This window comes from Crinia signifera, chromosome 2 (genome assembly GCF_055691185.1).
Source record: "Crinia signifera chromosome 2, ASM5569118v1, whole genome shotgun sequence".
NCBI classification, from domain to species: Eukaryota; Metazoa; Chordata; class Amphibia; order Anura; family Myobatrachidae; genus Crinia; species Crinia signifera.
The window spans coordinates 338,830,596-338,854,158 of NC_139218.1; the positions used below are offsets into that span (position 1 = coordinate 338,830,596).

Genomic DNA, 23,563 nt, shown 5'->3' on the forward strand with positions numbered 1-23,563 from the left:
CATTAACCCGTGGAGTGCCAACATCTCTGTGAGAGATGCGCAAAATATCAGTTAAAAATGGCAACATCTTGGTATATAACATTTGTTATATAAATTAAAATAAAAAATGTGCAAAAAAAGTTTACTTCCTATACAAGGTAAACATTACAGGTCATTATGATGAATAAAAATGTTTGGTTGGCAATATTTACACCAATTTTAACAAATTCGCTTTGCATTCAAAGGGTTAAAAAGGTTGTCATCCCTTAGGTCATCCCTTAGGTCAACAGGGTCGTCGACACAAGCAATATGTCGCCATGAAAAAGGTTGACAGAAAAAGTTTTTCAGATTTTTTGGTGTCTATGTCAACATACAATGACAGGGACACCGTATAAGTGTACCGCGTACTCAGCACACTATAGTGTTGTCCCCCTATATCCACTTGAATGAAAAAACACCTGTTCTGGATTAAAAAAAAAAAAAACACAAAAAATCACGCAACCTTTTTCATGTGGACCTTTTGTACACATCGACATTGGCGATTCTAGGGGGTGGTCCGGGGGTGCATTTGTAGCGGAGGGATGGGGCTTTCCAACGAGCCCAGCCGCGTGTCTCTAGCCCCCTGGGAACCGGAGATACTGCCAGACAAATCTGGAACGTTTTCCCTATAGGATAACATGGGACCCGCTTATTCCAACCCCCACCCAGTTCAACGGCTGCCAGTTACCCTTTCGGCATCACTGAAGCTCGAGGTTGATCTCAGTCGAACCCAAATCGCTGGGCCTTCAATCTGATGCCAGGCTGGATCCATATGGGTTAATTGGTTCCAGGGATATTGAGGTTAAACCATTTTTTTTCATTTCTTAAATGTAATTTCATGACTGTTTATGTTCTTTGAGGGCAGATTTCTCTGGAATCAAACAGCCCAGTTTTACAGGACCAAAATCATTCGAAGCCAACTCAAAAGTTCTTCAATATGATACTGGTCTCTCATGTAAATGGGTCAGTTGGTTCCGAAGATATAGCTGGTTGGTTAAAGGGGGGTAGGGAGAGGGGAGTGGTTGTCTCTCCCCCTCACACCAGAAAATGCAGGGACTAGGCTGGTGTTTAAGGGGTCAGCCTGGGAATGTCCCTGCATGATCCTGGGACCATATTCCCGGGTAAATCCCTGCATTTTCTGTTGTGAAAGGGGTATTATTTCAAATAGCCGTGACCTGCAGTGCTCTAAATACAGCAGGGCAGCCCCCTGCTCTCTGCTCAGCTGTCAATGACTGTCACCCCTGCAGCTTCTGCTCCAATTCTTCTCCCCGCTTTCACCTCAGCCCGCCCTCCCTTTAATCAGGTGGTGCCGGCGCCCAGCATGCTCTCCGGACGTCATGCACAACAACAGTGTGCACAATATTTTTTCTACTAGAAAGGAATCTAGGACGCGAGGGCACGAGTTTAGATTAGAAGAAAAAATATTTTGTTCATCTATAAGAAAAAATTTCTTTACATTCAGAGCAGTCAAACTTTAGAACTCTCTTCCTGGAGAAGTGGTGTCGGCAGACACTATAAATATGTTTAAAATAAGGTTGGATAAACATTTAGGGGGACATTTATCAAAATGGATTCGTAGAAAAAAGGTGTATTCGTAGGGAGAATACACCTTTTTTTTACGAATTTGTATTTTCGGGATTTACAATCCCGAAAATACAACAATTCGTATTCCTAAAGATAGAACATTCGTATTTGTATTTACAAATACGAATGTCTACACCATCGATAGAATACGACAGAAATCACCATTCAAAAGAATGGTGGTTTCTGATTTACTAAGCAGCCGTACTGATAATACGGCTGCTAAATGGTGTAAAACACGCACGCAAATACGACAGGAAAATACACCTTGCTTTCTCTGTCGTATTTGCTTTAAGCCTTCACGGATCAGTCAGATCCGTGCAGGCTTCAGTGTAAAAAAATAGAAAAATTAAATAAATAAAAAAAATAACAGCGTGGGGTCCCCCCCACAGCTGTAACCAGCACCAGGCTGAAGGAGCCGGGGCCGGTAATTAAAAATCAGGGAACCCAACAAATAGGGGTTCCCCGATTTTTAACAACCAGCCCCAGGCTCCAGGTCCGGGGCTGGTTCCCAAAATACGGGGGACAAAATGACTAGGGGTCCCCCGTATTTTAAGAACCAGCCCCAGGCCAAACCAGCCAGCAGGGTAATGTCACAGCTGGGGGACACTTATGATATAAGGTCCCGCGGCCAAAACATTAACCCTACCGACCAGTCAGCCTGGCCAGGGGCCCTGGGGGAGTGGGGACCCCCCCAATTTTAACTTTCATACATTTAAGTCCTGCAGTGATGTATGCGCAAGATCGTACAGTCAGGCAGTTCTTGCTTTATAGGTGCCAATGCCAGATTTCTGGTCCTCCCTTAGACGGTCAGATGTGGCACTGTCGGTCTGAGGGCCTGATTTAGAGTTTGACAAAAGTTTATACAGAGGCTGCATCTTTGTATAATATGCTAACGAGATAAGCTGCACCTTGTGTAAATAGATGCCTTATGCCGTCTTTTGTGATATGCTGCTGAAGACGCAGCAATGGATCATTGGCCATCTGAGAACCCTTAGGTTACTCTGGATGACCAGGACATACACGCTGCTTACTCTGGATGACCAGGACATACACGCTGCTGGAGCCGGTGAAGTTGGGTCCAAGGTCAAAGCTTCATTCATGTCAATCATGCTGCCGCATTTTGGGCACTGTGAGCAACATTGCATCCTGGGACCTGTACATGCACAGTCCAAGTCCTGTGCGTGTGCAGATCCAAACTCACCGGAGATGCAGGAAAGCATTTCATTTCTGTATATCTCTAAATTTCGTACATCTGAGTCCACTTATTATAATTTTCTTTTTTTATTACAAGTAAAGTAAAGCCATACTTGCCTACTTTTGAAAACTAGTTTCAGGGAGATTATAATTGGTAGTAGAATTTTGCATAGCGCCCCATTGAGGGGGCCAGTCATGCTCCACTTAAAGGGCGTGTCTAGTTCCATATATGGAGAGATTGTGAATGTGGCACCTAGAAGCGTGGGAGTGTACTGCTACATCTGAGAGGAATCTTGTAAAATTACATATCCAAATGTAGATGAGCCCTAAAGCAGTTAGTAAGAGCTACTATACTTGGTAAAGTGCTGGGAAATGGTGCAGATGATTCAATGTAACTGTATCTATCTCTCATTACTTTTTTACAAAAATGTAACAGTGTAATGTGGGCTAGGTGACATAAGGAAGATTGCTAGACTAATGAAGGAGAGAGGGAGATTGCTGCTATTTCAGGGAGTCTCCTGCAGAATGCAGGAGGGTAGGCAACTGTGAGTAAAGCATGGTCAGAGATAGGGGTCAGGACACTTAAACGAGGTACACACTGGAACAATGTCAGGCTGATGTGTAGATTTGTTTTGCGATAAATCATCTACACTGCTTACATCTGCCCCACCTGCAGTGCACATGGTTTTTCCCATTTTGAGAACAAATTTGTACTGTGATCAGATCTGAATAAGGGCCAATATGCGCACTCTCACGGTTGCATGCAACATTGTCTGGTGTGATGTACAATATCCCTAGTGATTTGGTGCCTATCCTGCAGTGTGTACAGCAAACAGACAACAAATTATATGGTGCACCGACTTGATGTCACCTTCATGCCACTCCATAAACAGAGAGGCATGAAAGTTGTTCTCATGTGTACAGGAGCAGTAAATCTCTTGTGGCCAAATGACTGCAGTGTGTGAGTACACTGAATTTGGCTAGTTCTGGGCTAAAGGGAAATTGTCAGTAAAGTGGTCGCTTCAGTGTGTACCTAGCTGTAGCTAGTGGCACCCATCAGGGTTTCTGTGAAGGGATCTTTTGTTTCTGTGAAGGGATCTCACTTTGAAGTTAAACCCCACCCAAATCTAACTCTCTCTGCACATGTTACATCTGCCCCCTGCAGTGCACATGGGCCCTTATTCTGAATGAGTCGGACCCCTACGTGTGTGGTCGGACAGTCGATGGTTGGTGTTTGCGCATGTGCAGAGGCATATGTGAGAGAGGAGTGTGAAGGGATGTTTTGGCTCATTACCATATGCATATGCCCCGCATTTCATGGGCGTTCCCATAAAAATGCTGGGCGTACGTATGGTAATCCGGCCGTGAGGGACGTGTGGGGGGCGGACAGCTGACATAGCCGGATGCCAGCTGCCCGCCCATATCCCTGCTTTTACACAGAGAAATGCCAGAGTGGTTTGGAGCACTCGTGCTGCCTAACCGCTTGGTCCATCATTTGATGGTCGGTGACCATCGGAGGATGGGGGAGGTTCCCACAGATGGAGGAGGTGTTCACATAAAACATCCACTCGCGGTCCGTTCGCTATGTGTCTTACCACATTCGGACGGTGTGAGCGATCCATATGGCAGGCGGGGTTAAGAACACTCTGTTCCTGTCCGAAATACACATCCGAACGAGTGAACTAGAATAAGGGCCATGGTTTTGACCATTTGAGAAGGAATTTGCCTTTGCGAGTGAACCAGAATAGAGGCCATTATCTGTAGCACAGTACTCCGTTCTCTGTTCCCATTTGTCTCAGCATATGTTCTAAATATAGTAGCCTGGGCGGAATAAAATTATATTAAAGGTTTTTTAACATCCATTATATAATTGAATCCAGGTTAATTCAGTTGGAAAATCAATGGCTAAAAAGGAAGCGGAACATCGCTTCCCGGTAAAATGTGCCAGGTTAAGAAATTTGTGTTTAATATGTGTTTGGCTGTAATATTACTGTCTCTTCTGAAGTTAAAGGCAAAGTGTCACCTTTTTTCATTTTCGGATTGTGGAGGAAATTAAAGATCCATAACCTTCTTCCCTATAAAATCACCAATCAAATTTTAACCTCCAGATATCTCTTATGCCGAGTCCATGCTAGTAGATGGACAATCAGCAATATTGTTTCTCATGCTACTGAATAACATTATTGGGGAACAATGGATGACTCCTTGGGAGGGACCCCTGGTGCAGGGCGGCCTTACACTGTGCTAGAGGGCCCACGCCGCTGGGAGTTTTGCTAAATTTAGCTGATTCAGGTCCAATATACAGAGTCCTTTGTCAAAAGCTCATTGAGTACATAGGAATATAGTTACCAATGGTGGCTAGTGGTAACTAGCATTCTTTATTGCTGTATATCGCAACCATACATAAAGTAGGACCACATGCTGGAGCTCCTGGGCGAGCCTCAGCACACACGCCATATTTATGCAATTATTATTCTTTCCTAGAACTCTAGCATTGAAGTCTCTATTAAAAGTGATGTTAAAGTAAAGGATTTTGAGGTTTATCCAATTAGTCTCAAAGCCTTTACACCCAATAGAAAATGGTCTTATAGGGTGATATATGACCGATAGTCATTATTGGGTTATTCAAATAGAGATCATTTGGCATTTATGGAAAATTACTGCAAATAATTGGATATCACCCTTTTTGTATTTTTTTTACTTGTTTATGAGCCTTTGGATAGAGAAATATGGGCTATTTCCCTAGTTCCACAGTCATAAAACAAATAGGTGTGCTTACTGCTGTGTGGAAATAGAAAAATATTTTCTATTGATGAATAGTATATTTACATATTGCAGCAAATGATGTAGTGGGAACCATTACTGTCTCACATCATTAAGGTCTTGGGTTCCATTCCCTAAAAGGCCCTAACTCCAGGGAGTTTGTATAATCTTTCCGTCAGAGGCATAAATTCATCCCAGTTGCCAGAGGAAAGTTAAAATTTGGTGCCTTCCTCCCGGTGTGACAATGGGCGGTGGCTCAGGCTCACAAGATTTAGCCACCTGCAGCATAAGGGTTCACCGGTGGGTCCCATCTCACAGTCCAGCAGCAGCGAAGGGTGCACCATATTTTGCTGAGCAGGCAGGTGCTGTCCTGACACCTATTGCAGGTGTTAGCAGGGCTCCTGGCACAGAAATGATCAACTATGCAGCAGCAAATGCGCCACAAAGCTCCATTGGGAGAGCTATGGACACACTTGAATCCCACTGTGAACCAGCAGGTGTTACTTTAGACTTGGAGCCTGGAGGCAGGTGTCTTCATTTGCTCTGGGAGTTGCAGCCCTGCTTCCTGTGTCTGCATGGGTTTCCTCCGGGGGCCCTGGATTCCAGGATTCTAGATAGCAGTCAATAGGTCAAACCCATATAGTCAACATGCAATATATTGGCATTGTCAAAAGGTTGACAGGTACATAGGTCAACCTGCAAGGGTAATCAGTTGTTTCAACCTTTTTTGGGGGGTCAACCATTTCTATGTCAACCAGTTAACCCTGTTGACTTTTTGACTATCGATATCTGACCCTATAAACAATATGGGATCGACCTATTGACTGTCTATTTAAAACGTGTAGATATATTATATTTCATAGATAAAGGGGCTCTAGACTGCACAACCTAGCTGGTTCTAATGAGAGGAGATGCCTGATTAATTTCATATATGACACTTGTATATTGTGTATGACTGAGGGCAGGATGTTCTAACATCCGCCACCCTACATCTCCCCCCCTCCACCGGGTACCGCATTCTTAATAATATGCTCAAACATATCCGATTAGTAACGCAAAGGACAGCTCTCCCGATAAGAGGGGCATGCTGGGAGGGATCCGTGATGGCATAACTTCCGGAAGAGGCCTCAGCAAGCAGCGTACATCGAGTGGCGGAGGGGTGACAAGGACAGGCAGATGAGGCGGCCAGGCAGTGGAGGCTGAGGAGGAGTGTGTGCCGCTGGAGCAAGGAGGAGGCTGAGCGCCAAGCGCCGTGGACGCCGGGAGGCACCCGGCCGTGGAAAGCAGTGTGCCGCAGCCCCCGGCAACTCCATCAGCCAGGGGGGACCCAGGATGCCAGAGAGGCACCCGACCGTGGAAAGCAGTGTGCCGCAGCTCCCAGCAACACCATCAGCCGGGGGGGGGGGACCCAGGACACCAGAGAGGCACCCAGCCATGGAAAGCAGTGCGCTGCAGCCCCCGGCAACACCATCGGCCGGGGGGACACCCTGGGAAGTCAGATCACCTCCACTTCCCTTCCCTATGGTCGCAGAGGTCCGGGCACAAGCACAAGCAGACCAGCAGACTCGGTGAGAAGGGCCCCAGCTCACTCAGCGACCCATCCCTTCAGCTAGGACAGGAGGGGGACTAGCGGCACATCAACCCAGTGGGACCCTCGGCATTCACCCATAGGCTGGTAGGACAACCCCCCCCCCCCAGCAGGCCGCATCAGCCCCGGGTAACTCTGCGGCGGCGCCGCATCCACCCCCCACTGACTCTCCCCTGGCCTCACTGACTGACTCTTTTTTTCACCCACCCCCACCACCACCCACGCTACCCTACAGAATTGGTATTGGAAAAAGCTGCGGATACTGCATTTTAGCAATATGAAGACTGATTCAGAGACTCAGTTGCACACAGATATACAAGTGTCATATATCAAATTAATCTGCACAGTCTATGCCTGAATCTAGAAGATTCTTACAAAACATGGCGTGCCAAGAGGGCAGTTTGGCATGACTATAGCAAAGATGTATGAGAACATATCTGTGGTCAATTACCTAAGCAATAAAAAGGTACATAACAACTTTCCATTTTGAGCTTTGTTAATCATCTGACGCTAATGCAAGGAATTCTGAAGCATTCATAACACTCCCAGTTTACCTCACATTTATTCCACAGCGGTCAGTTTAAATACATGATACAGCTTCCTGGGTATATTATCACCCATAATGCATATTGGAAAGTGGCCTCGTATAATTGACAGCCATGCAAACACAATAGAAGGCTTTCTGAAAATATTTCAGGCAGTCACAAGGAAGTCAGTCTGAAGTAATTAAACGGGATTCCCACAACTGAAGACTTTTTCTTTTGTATATAATCTAGGCTCTGCAGACTGAGTGCTTGCTGTCTTGTTGTGCAGACTGAAGTGAGCATGTATGCATTTAATTGTCTTGCCTCTTCTCTGTTACAGTGCAAAAAGTACAAAAAATGGCATAAATGTGTAAAATAGGAATGCAATCTTAATACTTTATGACCAACCATGTGGCCAGCTGGTGTCTGTCTGGTGATCATCATGCTGTCATGATGATGGGCCTATTTTTATGTGGAGGCCTGTAGCTGCAGCTCCATCCACCCCATTGTTAATCTGGCCCTTTGCAAGATTGTGTAAGGGCAGGTGTGACAGCTACACTCCTGCAAGTAGTGACTTTTTTAGTGTTTTATACATGCTTTAAAACTATTGGGGTAAAAATCACTTTTAGATCCCATTTGCAAGTTTGAAAAGCCCATTCCCACCTCTACAACACCTCTACAGGGCTTAAAGTGGTCGTGGAGAGGTGGTGGAACTCATTTCCCCTACCACCTATTCCCACCCCATTATGTGGAGCCAGTGCAGGGGTTTTCAGCAGCCACCTGCAAACTATACATTTTTAGCCTGCCTCCCATACTTTATAAAGGCTTAGTTGTCTCACAATGAAGGGGTGTGGTCACTTGTAGTGCACCTAATTCATATTACGCTACATAGTAGTGCCTCTTATTCATGTTATGTCTCAGTAGTGCCCTTAATTCATGTTATGATACACAGTAGTGCTCCTTATATATGTTCTACCATACAATAGTGTCCATTATAGATAATGCCCACAGTACGTCTCCATAGTGCCCCCTTTTCATGTTATGCTACACAGTAGTGCCTCTAACATATATTCTGCAACACAATAGTGTCCCTTTTATACAATGCTCACATTAGTGCCCTTATTCACATAATGCTCACAGTAGTGTCCCTTCTGCATATCTTTGCCTGAGTCCATGCACTAACTCACGTGTGCCTCCAGCAGATCCATGCCCTGTGTGAGGATACGGGGTTCCTCAATCACTCAGACACCGAGCAGATGAAACCAAAATATGGTTTATTTTTATCACAGCACACGAAAGTAGATGAAGACAGGAAAAAGATTCAAATGGTAGCATAAAAACATCCGGGTAGCAAAGTCCTTGTAGCATCACAGTCCAAATAACGAAACTATCACTTATTCCACACAGCAGTGACAGCAGAAACCTGTGCGAATCCACACAGCACTGGACGCTCCACACCAGAGCTTACGTAGGATGCCCCCCCCCAGGCAAACGATGCGCTCACAAGGTCCAGTGGCAGAGTATGACCTCTTAACCCGGATTGCGACTAACATTCTGAGCTGGCAGGTGTACAAGTCATTTTAAAAAACTTCCAATTTCCCACGGGGCTTAAACTGCCAGGGGGCCGGTACTTGGTTCGGATTGGTGGACCCAAGAGTCAGACACATCCCCCCAGGTAATATCCAGCTGGCCATCTGCTGCTGCCCCCCTGCTGGGTCTGGTTCCAGAAAGTCTGGAAGTTGCCAGAGATATGCAGAGAAGTGTCAACACAAGATACAATACCCAGCTGATTACGTTGTGTGGTGGTCACCCCCTGTGGACAACCTTCCTGTTGATAGCAGGGGAATTGGATCACCCCCTGTGGACATAACATATGGGTGAATCCATGCAATGTTCTTTCCTGGCTATTTCCTGTCAGACCATATTTGGGCAAGAGCGATCTGATCTGGAAATACACGCAGCTATGGGGAATATAGACATACATAGAGAACAATAGGGCTAAAATGTACATTAATTACTGTGGAGTAGAGGATGTCACAATTCACTTTTATCGCCAATGCCATTCCTTCACACCCTGTACCAAAGAACCTATACTCCTGCAGTGATTACAGCTTACACACTCTCCTGAACCCACATGGATAAAAGTGGGGACTATGCCATCAGACCATCGCTATGGAGCTTCCCATCTTTCAGGATATCAATCTAGCATCTTTGATTGAACAATTGTGTGGTTATCTGCCATGGACAGTGCCAGCTCACTACTCCTTGTGATTGTATCATAGGGTGGGGGGAAGCCCCATGAATGTCCTGTAATAGTGAATGGGAGCTATTGATCCGTGCAGAAGAGAGACGCAGTTCTTGTGCAGAGCGGAGTGGTCGAGTTGGAAGATATTTAGACATAAGTTAAGAGATATAAGTTGGTGTAGTATGGCTAATAGCTTTATATGTGAGTACAAGTATTTTATATTGAATATGGTCAAATACAGGCAACAATGTAGGGACTGGCAGAGTGGATCAGCAGACGATGAGCATTTTGCTAGGAAGATCAACCTAGCAGCAGCATTCAAAATCGATTGCAGTGAGGAGAGTCTGTTCTTGGGAAGACCATTAAGGAGATTATTGCAATAATCAATGCGGGATATAATGAGTGCAGGGGCGGAACTACCGCCGGTGCAGACGGTGCAGTGCACCGGGGCCCAAGAGGTTAAAGGGGCCCGATGCCACCGTCATGACATATTGAACTTATTTTAGCATGTGGGGGAAGCAGGGTTCGTGGGTGGCGGGTCAGGACTGGGACTATGATGCGACTTGCAGCGTGTATTCCACGCTAAGTCGGATGCCAGGACATACCCTGCCTGCACGTCTGACACTCTAGTCTGATATCCATTCCAGTTCCGGCCCGGGACTGGTATACTCCGGTAGTCTAGCAACAGGCAGCCAATCCCAAGGCTGCCTGTTGCTGCTCTGAGACAGGAAGAGATTCTGGCTGCTCCAAGCCAAGGCATGAGCATGCAGGCGGCGCGGAGGAGCGACTCATAGGAGTACCAGGTAGCTGAGGTAAGTACACTTAAGAGGGGGCTGCGGGCCGCACCATTGAGCACACATTATAAAAACAGGGGCTGGGGGCCACACTGCACCGCACAATCATTTTTCAATATGGTGGGGGGGCCGCTGTAACAATATCTGATGGGGCACAGAAAAGTAGTTATATATTTATATTAATAAATAAAACCATTCCCTGTACATTTCCCTGAATATGTATATATCTCCTCAGCCAGTGCCTGCATATATATATACACACTTGTGTGTGGCTTGAGAAAGGGGTGCGAGCCCCGAAACGTCGCTTTAATAAACCACAGTTTCTTCACCTTCATTACAAGTCTCAGAGTGCCGCTCCCTATCTGTGTATGTATATGCTGCTGGGCCTGGACCCAAGTATCGCTTTGAGAAGGCACCTGAGCAAGGTAACAGACATAAATATTGGTTTACCCCGTGAGTGCCGGTTTATTGGGACTATATATATATATATATATATATATATATATATATATATATATATATATATATATGTATATAATTTTTTTTTATTTCTTTTCACAGAAATGTACAGGTATTGGGTATTGGTTTTATTTATTAATATAAATATATAACTACTTTTCTGTGCCCCATCTGATATTTTTACGGCGGCGCCCCCGCCCCCCCCCCATATTGAAAAATGATTGTGCGGGGGGGCCCAAAGCATTTTTTGCACCTGGGCCCATGGCCCGCTAGTTCCGCCACTGAATGAGTGCATGAATTATAGATCAGGGGGAGATTCTCTAAAGCAGAAATGCTGTAAAAACCCCGTTATCAAGGTTTTTACCACATTTCTGTATGCTCTATGGCCCCTCCGCATTGGCAGCGCTGCGGAGGGAAACGCCAGCAAAAGCTGGCAATTCCCTGCAGAAGCCTATGTGCTTCTTACCGCAGCGCTGTTTGAGGGATCCATCACGGATCCCTCCCAGCATGCCCTGCGGCCGGCGCCGTCACTCTGCGCATGCCCAGATGGACTCCCTGGTCACAGACCCGGAAGTCCAGCACCAGCGCCGCATCGCAAGGGACAGCTCTTATCGCAAGAGCTGTCCCTTGCATAATAACCGCATATGTTAGAGCATATGCCGCCGTTATTAAAAATGCGGTGGCCGGCGAAGGGGGCGATAATGGGCAGCGGATGTTACAACATCCCGCCCTTAGTAGTGTCTTGTGTAAGATAGGGTCATATTTGGATATGTTTTTTAGATGCATGTAACATGACTTAGAGACAGATTGCATGTGGGGAACAAAAGACAGTTCTGAGTCGAGGATGACCCCTAGGCAACGAGCTTGTGGGGTAGGGTAGATTATCGAGTTGTCAACAGCGATGGAGATATCAGGATGGTAACTGTTCTTGGTTGGTGGGAATATAAGTAATTCTGTTTTGGAAATGTTGAGTTTGAGATGGGGAGAGACATCCAAGATGAGATGGCAGAGAGGCATTGAGAGACTCGGCCCAAAACCACTGGTGACAACTCTGGGGTTGATAGATAGATTTGATTATCGTCTGCATACAAATTATACTGAAATCCAAAAGGGCTGATAAGTTTGCCAAGGGATAAGGTTATGATTGAGAAAATAATATTATTTATGATTGTTATGGCAAGATTTCCCAATTTTCATCAACAAAAAATGAACATTTGCTCAAATGCTTCCAGGAATATGGTGCAAATATTACTTGATAAACAGACCCCTCAGAGACAGTGCTGCTCGCTGGCAGTTTAGTCCTTTGTGTGTGACCAATGCTCGCTGCCTGTTTGTCTTCACTCTTAACAGACATCTGCAGCTGAGCCTGCTGCTAGTTGGGACTGGAGAGGGAGTGTGGCCACATGATTGGTCCGGAGTATGTGCACGTTATACAATAGTGCGGGCCTCTGTGATTATTTTCTAAAAATTTGTCATACTTTACTAATTTGTGGGTTAGGTCATTAAATGGCCGTTCACGTAGTTTCATAGAACAAGTATTGCAGCAAATATGAGGTGCCAGGGGTTTGTCATGTTACCCTACCTCAATGCCAAAAGAGATATAGCAGTTTTTAAAGAGACATATACAAACTATAGATATCAAAATTCTTGTGCAATTTCCAATCCACTTTAACCCTTTGAGTGCCAAGTGAATTTGCCAAAATAGGAGTGAAAATTGCCAAGCAAACATTCTTATTCATCATAACGACCTGTCATATTTACCTTATATAGGAAATATCTTCGTATTTTACATGATATTTTTTCTTTGAATTTATATAACAAATGTGGGCGACGCTGGCATTTTTAGTGAATAATTTGCACATCTCTCACAGAAATGTTGGCATTCAAAGGGTTAAATGTAGAGCCTTGCAGCAACCCTACTTTATTGGACTCCTAACGTTCGATTACCCTTTTAAATGTAGATTTTAAGCTGCTATCTGAAAATAATGGCGACTAGAGTGCAATCTTTTTTCTCTGATATTATTTCTCCTGCTCAATTAGGTTTTGTTAGAGGGCGTTACCAAGGCAGCCGAGGGGGGGGGGGAGGTTACTAATTACTGGGGCCCGGGCTTGCTGGGTGCCTGGTCCAACCCACCACCTGCCCCCTCTTTCCCTCCCGGGCAGCAGCAGCACCCACCTCTACAGCATGTGGTGTGCTTACAGCAGGCTCAGCATGAGTCTCTCACTGACAGCTGTTGGTGTGTGCTGCTGATGCTGCTGAGTGTTTTTTCAACCCCCACTAAACGTTTTTGGGGTGTGGCCTAATCATGGAAGGTGGTCATGCCTCCCACTATTAGGCCACACCCCCAATAATTTACCAGGGCCCGGCATACCTCTCAGCTGCCCTGGATGTCACTCCGTCAAAGGCATACGCACTGCGATTGCTGCAGTTGTGGCTTCCAATCTTAATCCTAGGGCCCCACAAAGCTCACAAAGTTGCTCACAAAGCATTTGACACCATCTCTTGGCCTTTCTTGTTTAGAGTTTTATTGGCTTATTCATTTGTACTTCACTTTATTGATTTAATAATTATTTTTTTCATTATAAATGGTACTAAGCGTTCGCCTACCGTAATGTCTAGGGGAACAAGGCAGGGTTGCCCCCTTTCCCCTTTTATTATTTAATCTTTCCTTGGACCCATTGCTTAGATTGATAAATTATTGGCTGACATTACAGGAGATTATCTTTGGAGATGTTAAAACATAGTTTACAGCATTTGCTGATGATGTTCTCATACAGTTTATATCTCAAATCCAAAAGCCAACCTGTGCCCACTCCTACACCTATTAAATTCTGTAGGGCAAATTGTGGGCTTTTATATAAATTGAGACAAATCAAAAATGTTATATTTAAAACAGGGATTCACCCACCCTAATTGGGCAGCGAATTTACCTATTAAGTGGGGTCATCCACCCTATCTTGGTATTCTATTGCCTAAGAATGCCTAAAATCTGTACAAGTATAATATAAGCAATATTATAACCAGTTTTACTAGGGAATTAGATGGGATGGGTTATCTCCAGCTATCCTATTTGGGAAGGGCTAATCTTTCACGTATGATTTATTTCCAAGTGTTCTCCCAGTCCTTACTGTCAAGTAAAGATGTGTCTTTAATTACTAAACTGTTTCGAACCTTTATATGGAATGCAGAGTGAGATTAGGAATGGTAAAACTGTGTCAACCTAAGTGGAACAGTGGAATTCATTTTGACATATTGAACTACAATTATGCTGCATTATTTCAATACTTGAATAATCATTCTATTACTTTTGAGCAGGGCCCTCCTACCTCTGTGTAGGTTTGTTACTACCCAGTTTGTTTTATCACTGTTTCCAATTGTAAAGCACAACAAAATATTCTGCGCTATATAAGAAACTGTAAAATAATAATAATAATAATAATAATAATAATAGTTATAATAACATCTATGCTAATACTTCCCTGGAACACAATTTCATACCTCATGTGTCTTTGGTAACTTTACACATGGAAGATAAGGAAGAACCTTTGGATGTACTCATTAACCCCCTATTAATGACTGTACGTAAATTGTTGTTGGTTCTACCTAAACCCACATTATACAATACATTTACCTTTTGTAAAATAATCCACACTATCAAGATGGTAACGCTTCACCAGTCCTAAGTACGCGGTAGGCAGCAGGATTGCACAGAGTGGGACAACTTAGTGATTCTCAAAATAATAAACCTTTTACCTTCTCATAGGCCTCTGCCAGCTACCCTGTAATAAGGGTTATTAATCTCCATTTCTTACTGGCACAATATTATGTCAGTAAAATATTCAAACTTATCCCAGTGGATGATTGGGATAATGCCCTGGACAATGTATTAATAGCACCCCCCTTGTCCAGGGTTGGGATCGTTTGGTCTACTGCAAGTTGGTCGACAAGCATTAGGTCAACACCATTAGGTTGACATGGGGAAATGTTGACATGGTTCTAGGTCGATATGGGTCAAGGGCGACATGGATCTAGGTCAATAGGTCGACACAAGCATTAGGCCGACAGTGTCTAGCTTGACAGTCAAAAGGTCGACATGGGGTTTTTCACTATTTTTTTACCCAAATGTCGACACAGTCTTCATGGACACAGTTTAAAGTGTACCGCATCCCCTCGCATCGCTCTCTTCACTCGCAATGCTTCGGGCACACTATTTTTTTGCCCCCCACGCCCTAGTGGATGGTAGGGCCTGTCGGCTCAAAAAACTGTGAAAAACCCCATCTGCCTTTTGACTGTCAACATAGACATTGTCAACCTAATGCTTGTGTCGCCCTAGTAACCTGTTGACCTAAACCCATGTCGACCTAGATCCATATCGACCTTGACCCATGATGACCTAGAACCATGTCGACCTATCCCTATGTCGACCTAATGGTGTCGACCTAATGCTTGTCGACCAACATGCTGTAAACCAAATGACTGTATACCCTTGTCCATAGCAGTGATATCACTTAATTATACATTTGTTTAAGTGCCTGTAGATCCTTCTTGTTTATGCTCGGGCCTCACTCAGTTGCTGGAGCACTTTCCTTTATTAACCATTAAAGATCTATTTAAAATGTTACAATTCTCGATAACCACTTTTCCAATGGCTAAATTTGGCAAAATGTATATCTTAGATTTCTCTGTCTAGGGGTTTTCAAATGGGTATCTTAGATGCTCCGACATGTCCAAAGTGTAAATCTCCGCAAGCCATACCATTTCTTTTTGGTCGTGTCCTGTTATTTTAAGATTTTGGATGCAAATTAAACATTTTTGACTGAACATTTGGTTAATTATGCCCCCTATGCTCCTGACTGGGCTATTTTTGGCATCCTCCCTGAATCATCGAGAGTTTATAGAACTGTTGTTGTTGGCAATCTCATCTGCTGCTCGCAAAACCATATTGCAAGTGTGGATTAAAGAGACCCCTCCAGCTTTGATATTTTGGAGGATGGATTGGCTTGAAGCCTACCATCAAAAAGAAACTCATACTAAAAAACTTTTTGATACATGGGATAGTTACGTTGACCTTCTACCACTATCTACTAAACAAGCCATATATCGCTGTTTTCGATTTCGATTTCTCTTAAATAAAAAAGTGTATTATATACCACACTCCCACGTTATTTGTAAACTATCTGTATTGTATCTATTGATTGGAAACTTTACACATATCTGCCTTTCTCTGCGCTGCATGTATTACTTTTATAATCTTGTCATGTTTTGAAGCTTTGACCAAATAAAGCTTATTTAAAAAAAAAAAAAAGTAGAGCCTTATATAATTAATTGAAAGCTGTCAGCATCATGCTCCACCTCTCCTTATACAAACAGGCAATTTGACCACTGGTATTCTGAGTGAGCCCCGTGCCAATAGCATATATTATTGTCAGCAATTAAAAAACAGCATTACCTCGGGTGTTTAGGGGTGAGTTACTTAGCCCAAATGGGGTCCGTCCTCGTGTGTCCATGCATCTGTAGGTAGAAGAACTCTGCAGCTTTATTTTCCTATCCAGGCAAAGGCTATGAATTCATATCTCTCCACCATCTGAGGACACTGCTTTTACCAGTTAGCAGAGAACCATGTGCCTAATTCGGACCTGATTGCAGGGCAAATTTGTTTTAAAAATGGGCAACACCAGATGGGGAAAATGTAACATGTGCAGAGACAGTTAGGGGGGGTACACACCAGAACGATTAGGGCTCAATTCCATCAATCTGGATCCAATTCCGACCGATTGGATGCAGATTGTATGTAGATTGGGCATGTTTAGGTCCAATTCCGATCCGATTCCAATCCGATGCGCGTCCCCGCTGTCGTTTGGTCGTTTTACAGATCCTACCTGCTGCAGTGAGGATCTGTAAAAGATCCATTCAACTGGATACAGACTCAGATCGGATTGGGATCAGATTGGATGCAGATCGTTAGCAGATTGTGTGCACCCAACAGATTGTGCGAGCATCACACAATCTGCTAACAATCTACTAACAATCAGGATCGTTCTGGTGTGTACCAGGCCTAAGATTTGGGTGGGGTGCGTTCAAACTGAAATGTAAATTGTAGAATAAAAATAATGCAGCCAGTGCACAGAAACAAAATTACTCACCGAAATCTAACTCTCTCCGCACATGTTACATCTGCCCCCCTGCAGTGCACATGACTTTGTCCATTAGAGAGAATTTGATTTTGCAAGTGAACCAGAATCAGGCCATATGTTTGAATAATCATCCTTCCAGCAGCTCCTGGCGTCCCATCAACCCCTCTCACCTTGGCTTCAGCATGCACCGAACTTGCTCTTTTTATACCCCTTTTACATCACTGCAAAATCCCGGGGTTTTACCTCTATGACCTAAGTCAGCAGTGGTGTAAATGGGGTAGCTGAAAAAAAAGGGTACATTTTCCCGGGAATCCTACCCAGGTCCTGAACAGGGTGGAACCTGGGGAGGACCCAGGTGGTCAGGCAGTGTAAACGGCTATGCAAGGTCATCCGACCTGGCTCCTGTTCACAGCGTCCTGTGGTCAGTATGGAGGTTGGACGGGGAGCGCACACAGCCACCGCTGCTGTCTGCTATACTGTGCACACTGCAGCGGAACCAGGGAGGAGGTGAATGGATGCCTGTGTGCGGAAACCATTAACCTTGTGGACGGGGTCTAGGAACAGCCCAGCAGCTTACCTTGGTGCTGGGTTTGTCCTAAGCATGGCAATCGGCGGTACCGGAGCTTGGAGATGATGTCATCTCCAAGCGCCACCCCCTGCACCCATGTGCATTGAAAATGGTGCCGACACCGCACCACAGTGTAAACGGGGCAAATCCCGGATCCGACCCAGATTGAAACCATGGGGGAAGAGCAGTTTGTCAATGACATTAGCACCGCCTGCATCATCTATTGACATGGGTGAGGGGATAGGCTTTTCTGTAGGAATTACTGTGCAGGACAGTGGTGGAGGTGAAACTAATTCCACCTTGTTCACACACACATTAAGCCCTGCACCTCTTCGTACATGTCCCACATTATTTATTCAAATACTGAGCATTTTAGAGAAAATCACCTACTACTTAAACACGTCCAAGTGCATGATTACTCATTAAGAGGGGTGTACCAGCGTTCCTGTGCTGCTTTGGATTTTCCCAACCTTATAGCCAGTTCAGTGGGGTACGCACAAAAAGAAAAATGTTCAGTTGTAACTCCAAAAAGACAGTTGGGATGTATACTGCCCAAATTGCGACCACATTTTGGGAAAGAGCATCCATATTTAAAGCACTTAGAAGCCTAATTATCATTGATCGCATTTACAATGCGCTGTGGATGGAATATTACCGCCCAGTGCAATCATATCACCTAAATGTATCACCTGCCAGGTGCAGGGACAGGGCTCCGAAAGCAATGCGTTCAGCCGGAAGCCGGGGGGTCTGCACATGCGCGGTTAGGGCCAACCCCGCTGACCGCACTGCCCCGGAAGCAGCTACCGCCATTTCAGAATGGTGATAGCCCAGGGATGCGAAGCCAGGCTGCCCGTTGTTGATACATCGGCCAGCTTTGTGTAATACCCGTAGTGCCTTGTATATAGTATGCTTAGAACTAAGAGGACAGATATTGGCTGCATCTTCGGGACCCCAGAGAGATGTGTGTCTAATGACATCCCCACAGGGGACAGTAAATGAGAATAGACATATTTATAAATGTATGCCTTCACAGAAGGCAACTTAAGGCTTCCATGGAAAGAGTAGGGATATTTATTTTCGCTGTAACAGACTGACACCCCTCTCAGAGGGAAATGAACTAGCCTAAACGGGAGTTCCTCATAGAACTTGGACTCTGGCCTCACCTAATACCCCTGAGTGGAGGGGCACCTAAAGGGGTGACAGTTGACAACCACACAGTGATTAATAAAGTTATCCAGCTCGCGCGGTGAGCGGGCAAGTTGGTCCAGCGCGAGGGTAAAAGATATAAAAAGCCCCTCAGTAACGGCTGTGGCGCAGTTCTTATGGAGAGTAAACTGTGGAAGCAGAGCTACGCAGCGTGAACAGAGGCGGAGAGCAGTGCTGAAAAGCTTAAAAACAGCGAGATTCACCTGCGACTCCGGGTTCCCTGAGGAGGTCCTCTGAGGCGAATAGCTGCTCCGGTGTCTGAAATTGAGTCCGGCGGTGAGTGACGGATGCGGACGGCGCCATTGCCGTGACGAATCAGCGTTGTGAGGAGAAAGGCGGGCCGCAGCTGTGGAAAGGGAGTGGACGGAGGCGGGGGTCCGTGATGTGTCGCCTGTGGCTGACGGGCACGGCCGGACGGCCAGTGGGAGAAACCAGCATCGCGTCAGTTCAGAGGGCGGAGAGAAGGCGTTGTCGGAGGCGGTAATCTACCGGGCCCTGCGAGGTAGGAGAGGACGGCAATAGGAGTGGTGAGTGACAAGTCCGCCCTCATCACAGTATACCCCTCCCATCCTAGTTAACAGGCCCAGCCTTACTTCAACCCATAAGCTGATCCAGAATATAGGATACTACAGAACAGACGCCCCTGTAGGCGATAGGGGGTATAAACTGCAAAGGAAAATATCCTATCTGGGACAAGTAGCCACATATTGTTAGTTACCTCTCCACTGTAATAGACTCAACCAGTGTAGACCGGAGCCTACTGACAGAGACAATTGCCTCGCATAGTGAATATAAGAATTAGGGGTGTTAAACCCGGCGCAGCAGCCAGGGGACACATTCCTGAGGCAGACTTACGCCGAGAGCCTCTGCATTACAGCATTACAATATAAGTCAGGTCATCTTGGAGAAGGATACGAGCCAAACCCGGCTACTTTGGCCTGGGGAAGCTATATATAGTACCAGTGAGACTACTGATACAGGAGATTGCCAGCTTGACAGAACCCTACAGGGATTGTATGTAAGGAGCCAGCAACTCGAACCCACGGCAACCAAAGTGCTACTGGGCTAAACCCGGCTCCAGCCAGGGGACGCCCTCTAGGATCTCCAAGGAGTACAGCATCGGTATATCTACGGTGCAGAGAAGCATAACTAATTTAACACCGCCCTACGGAAATACTCACTAGAGACTTAGGAACAAAACAGCATTCTTTTCGCAGGTAGACTCGGGGGACTCAGGGTAATAGGTGATCACCTAAAAGAAAGAAAAAGCGCTTGTTCAGTTTATAGGTAGTACATTGTTAGAGATAAATAGAGTTGAAATTATTATTGCGCAATAATAGAGTGGCAATCAGCTTCACACACTTATGTAAAGTGCACCATAAAGAAAATGCTTGAGCTGAGTTAATTTAAATATTCAAGGGCATTAACCCCGCTTATTGCCACTTAAGAGTTTGTATTAACCATATTTGTTATTGGCAGTGAATACGGTAAGGTGCTTTAATAGTGTGTTAATAGGAACCATAGCGGAAGGAGGACCTTGGGAGTCGAAAGCAGGTTCCAGTACAATAAAAATCTTTTTTGTGTACATTGTATTCCTTACCAACTGCCATACATTGTTCTGTTATGTATTGATGGTTCTGTGATGTTATGCTTTTGACTGTACGAGAAGCTCACTCTCTTAAATAATAAAGAAAAGTTGTAAACCGTCTGAAATCTTCTGTGGAAAATAAAAGAAAGCAAGAAACCATACTTACCTATTGAGAGTCCGAACCTGTCGACGGTGAGAGGTAAAGAATTTACAAATACCCAGAGGTTTACATTTGCATCCCCAATAGAAACCTATGGGGGAGTCGGCCAGCAGCAATGCAGGGGGGGTGGCAGCTGGGATCGGAGATTCCTGCTGTGGTCCCCCTTTGGTACATTATGGTGATACTTAATATTTGCGGCTAACCCCCGAAAACTGGTGCTTTCCGGGATTGAGCCGCAAATATTTGTAACACCCCCTTCTGTAGTATGCGAAGTGAGGGTATATATGTACCAGATGATGTAGGTGTATCTCACCTCTGAACTTTATTGGCAGTGCCTCCACCCGAATCACGGCTTCTCTTCTGGGGAGTGTTCTGGAAGTACACCAGGGGGAGATTCGGGAAACCCCCTGCCCAGTACTAATACGCTGTGACACACTGTGTGCTGCAGAAGCCAACTTGGCACATTTGTTTAACTGGGGCAACTAAATGCAGCTTTTATAATTTTATATGAAAATCATACATTGGAATGACATGACAGAATGACGGGAAAAATACAATAATAGGACAATCGGCTAGCACAATAACTCTAAATGATTCCAACAGTCTCTGACATAAACATCACTTGTCATACACTGTTACACTGACTCAGTATCTCAGAGACTAACCTTACAGGTGCTGGCTAATGGGAATAACCACATGTGCTGTATGTAGCATATTTACTTATAACTCTACAATACCTTCCATGCACAATGATACCACACACAACCACACAAATGGAGCAGTGCACTGCAAGTTGGGGCCCTTCTATATTGATGTAAGCATGGCTTGGAAACACTCTCTGTCCAGTTTACAGCTTTGCAGGAGTTGTTAATCCTTTGCAGTAAAGTAGAACAATCCCAGTGTGTACACTTGTATGCAGCAACAAATAGTAATTCCTCAGCTTGTATCCTTGCTTAGGTGTATCCTGAGACTTGTAGTTCCACAGCTTTTATTTATCATCAGGGGAATACCATGGAGTATAAGTTCAAATGCATGATGCTTGCTGCATATTTACCTGCCCTCCCATCTATCCCTAACTCTTCAGCCCTTGTGGCCAGACACAGTCCAAACCCCACTTAAATAACAGTTACTTATCTGCACACATGGGGATCACAAGACTTGAACTTGATTCTCACTCAAGATGGCTGACTAGCAATGTGTCCTTCCTCAGAGGTGCATGCAAGCCTCTCCCTGGTGCTCCTCACTGTCACTTCACAGCACTCCCTCTGGCTCTGGAATCCTTCTTCAAACTGTGAGTTCTGTCTATATCAAGAATATTGTGACTTCTTGTACAGGGTCCCCTCTCCTGGACTTCTCACACAGCACAGTCTCTCTCTCTCTGGATACTCTTTGATCTCCTCTCCCTCATGCACTGGGGGATTCCAGTCCTCCCACACACAGATCCGTTTTTAGCTCCTCCCCCTTTTTACAGTGGCCTCCTGGGAGGTGTAGTTTCTCTTCCTGGAATGTTAAAAGACATTGTCCATCTCTCTCCTTATTTGTGTAGAAGTTATTAGTAGCCTCTGGGTGCTCAAGTCCAACTGCAGCACTCCCAGGGGTTACACACTCCCCCTGTGGGGCAAGTCCATAATGAACAGATGATGCGGCTTGTCCCACAACCTGAAAATTAATAGGGGTTAAGACATCCTGTCTAAATAAACTTTCACAGTCATACTCAACAAGCCCTGTCGTAATAGATATGGGAGTTACATAAGGCCACTGGAAGACCCAGCAAGGATGAATCATCCTAGGAACCTCACTTATTTGACCTGGACTATCATAAGTCAGCATCATTGGGGCTCTAGGTGTCCTTTTAGGCCGACCTTGAACGGCTGGTGTCCCTTCCTCTCCCCCTGACACTCCTCTGGGGCATTCAGTATTCTTCACATCTGGAACAACCACATCCCTATCAATGTCATTGATTGGTTCAAGTCCTTCCTCTGGATGCTGGGAATCTAACCTTCCCGATATCCTTGGGTTGATGCCTATTTCATATGGTATGGAAACCATAGGTATACTTTCTTCTACTTGTGGATGTCTCATAGGGGCCCCCTCGGTAGACCCAGTGAACCTTGGGATATCTTGTATGCAATTAATTTCTCTTGATGGCCCTGGAGCATCATAACCCCAATCATCTTCTTCCTCATTATCTTCTGTGAGAGGCTCTCTGAATCTTTTTGATCTTCTGCTTGTGGACACTTTAGGCACATCTTTTTCTTGCTCTTCCCAGAACCTGGTTTCAGCTTTGAGGGGGAGCAAATGCTGTCGGTGGTAGGTCTTTATAGGGCCTGTCTGTCCTTCAGGTTTTATCGTGTAGGCTGGGATGTCTGGCAATTTTGCAATCACAACATGAGGATCCTTTCTCCACCGATTGGCTAACTTGTGTTTACCTGGGATGCCCAAGTGTCGAAGTAGAACCCTATCACCAGGCTCCAGAACATGCTCCTTGACCCGTAAATCAAATCGACGCTTGTTTCGTTGTCCAGCTTTGGATGCAGCAGCTTCAGCTATTCTGTAGGCCTCATTTAGTTCCTGTTTCAGCTGCTGTACATATTTTAAATGGGGCCTTTCTTTAGGGTCAGCAGTGTCTACTCCAAAACAGATGTCGATTGGTAATCTAGCCTCTCTTCCGAACATTAGGCGATATGGTGAGTATCCTGTGGACTCGTTTTTCGTACAGTTGTAAGCATGCACCAAC

The 23,563-nt window shown here is 45.1% G+C and overlaps 1 long non-coding RNA gene across 1 annotated transcript in view; it reads right to left on the reverse strand.

Annotated features, from left to right (window-relative positions):
* Nucleotides 1-23,563, reverse strand: part of LOC146057818 (uncharacterized) — a 127,473-nt gene that overhangs the window by 92,461 nt on the left and 11,449 nt on the right. The window contains exons 2-3 of the long non-coding RNA XR_014469781.1: nucleotides 20,260-20,330; nucleotides 19,282-19,573 (exon numbers count right to left, since the gene is read on the reverse strand). This is a non-coding gene — a long non-coding RNA (uncharacterized LOC146057818). The remainder of the gene's footprint in view (nucleotides 1-19,281; nucleotides 19,574-20,259; nucleotides 20,331-23,563) is intronic.